The sequence below is a fragment of the Sinocyclocheilus anshuiensis genome, unplaced genomic scaffold (genome assembly GCF_001515605.1).
Source record: "Sinocyclocheilus anshuiensis isolate Anshui unplaced genomic scaffold, SAMN03320099.WGS_v1.1 scaffold1611, whole genome shotgun sequence".
NCBI lineage: Eukaryota > Metazoa > Chordata > Actinopteri > Cypriniformes > Cyprinidae > Sinocyclocheilus > Sinocyclocheilus anshuiensis.
In genome coordinates this window covers 15,353-17,305 of record NW_015548275.1, presented here as the reverse complement: position 1 = coordinate 17,305, position 1,953 = coordinate 15,353, and the positions used below count along the sequence as shown (strand labels likewise).

The 1,953-nt window shown below is 45.6% G+C and overlaps 1 long non-coding RNA gene across 1 annotated transcript in view; it reads left to right on the top strand.

Moving 5' to 3' along the window:
- Nucleotides 1-625: 625 nt before the first annotated feature.
- LOC107655769 (uncharacterized) overlaps nt 626-1,953 on the top strand; it is a 3,179-nt gene continuing 1,851 nt past the window's right edge. The window contains exon 1 of the long non-coding RNA XR_001630489.1: nt 626-917. This is a non-coding gene — a long non-coding RNA (uncharacterized LOC107655769). The remainder of the gene's footprint in view (nt 918-1,953) is intronic.

Here is a 1,953-nt window from a genome sequence, read left to right as displayed (position 1 = left end):
CTCCAGTGTTGGCCCAGAACACGCCTTTTCCCCCCGATCCAGAAGAGGATGCTAGGGGCGAGGAGAAGGGTGTCAGCTTCAGCTCCAGAGCTCGCTCCAGTGTCGGCCCAGGCCCCAAAATTCGCTCCAGTGTGGACCCAGACCACGCCTGTTCCCCCCGATCCAGAAGAGGATGCTAGGGGTGAGGAGAAGGGTGTCGGCTATGGCCCCAGAGTTCGTTCCAGTGTCAGCCCAGGCCCCGAAGCATAGCCCACGGAGGGCTCCAGATCCAGATCCCCCGCAGAGCCTAGGAAGGGCTCCCAATCCCCAGTTCAGCCCAGGAAGGGCTCCTGTTCCCGAGTATAGCCCACGGAGGGCTCCCGATCCCCCGCAGAGCCTAGGAAGGGCTCCCGATCCCCAGTTCCGCCCAGGCGGGGCTCCCGATCCCTAGTTAAGCCCAGGGAGGGCTTAAGATCCGCAAGTAAGCCCAGGGAGGGCTCCAGTCCCCTGCCGTGGCCCACGGAAGGCCTCGGAACCTGTAGGCGTCCCCTAGTATTTTTTTGGGGGCGGTATGGCTCCAGCCGTAGAGGCGGGGGCTAAGGCCACGGCCTCGAAGGCTGCTCCGAGGTCTCCAGAGCGGGAGAATTACGCGGGATTTTTTTTTAATTAGGTGGGTTTTTCTTGACTCAGTGTCAGATTGGAGGTTGCATTGCCAAGGTAAGCAGGTAAGTTCGTATTACGTGTTTTAACTTTTTTCGTTAAGATAAGTATGATTTGTGTTCGTTTGTTGATTAAGTATAAGCGTGAATATTGTTTATAGTTGATTAACTGAGTACTGTGTTATATGTCAGATAATGGCTGATTTTTCCCCGAGCAAGTTTGTTGAGATAAATGATGAAGAGGTGGAGGCGGTTCGACATGATTTTCAGTTGTCAACCGTAAGTAATAAATTTGGTGATTAGTGTAATTCATGAATTCATGTAATTATGTGTCAACATCGAAAAATCGATGATTAATTGAAAACACTGATCAAAAAAAATACTGCGAAAACAAAAACATGCAGTTTTGCAAAAGATGCTTGATGCTTGCTTGTGGTGCATTGGCCTAACGTTAATTTTATAATGAAATAGGCCAGTTTATTAAAGGCGTTATAAATTTAAAGTTTACTTACACTACTGACATACAAGTGTGCATAAAGCATCATGCAAAAATAAAGGTTTACAAATGCGAGTGTTAGTGACCCATTATAGATTTATTTCATGTCCTTACTAGATTGGGCAGTTTGGGACTTAGCGCAATAAACAATATACAATACAACCCTCTACACTGCAAGTAAATCACTCGCATATGCGACTAAATCTTCATTCTGGGCGACTAAATGATGTCTAATATTAGCCAATGGCTAATAAATTCTCAGATTTTACTCGCCAGTGTGTGAGTTGGAGGCTGAGTATATGATTAGCACAGATATGTTTTCACTCATAGAACACTGACTGAGCGCTTCAGAGTTTCACTCTCCGTCAAGTGATCTGTGATATTTTTCAGTTCATTTGAATGGATGCGCAGCGCACCTGTTTTTGTGTATTTGGCGTAACGTAAACTGTAGTGTGAAGGCGCACGACTCTCTGTCGCTTTCTCTCACACGCACAAAGAGCGAGAGCGTCTTCCATAACATGCAGAATTGATGCGCTACATGTAAACGATATACTTCGTTGTATTTTCCTGTAAAAATAACGGAGTTCCTTTGGAATTCTTCAGCCGGGTTTTCCGGTAGTGGGCGGAACTAATGCGCAAACTACAATCTCATTGGCTGGCGCTCACCTATTATCGTCCCTGTTTTGATTTCAGCGAATCAGTTCGAGCGAACGCACACAACCTGATTAATATTCATGAATCCAGTAGCTCATTAATCCTTAGTGCGTTTTTATATTGTTCTTATTAGTAGAATTCGTATAATAATAATAATAATAATAA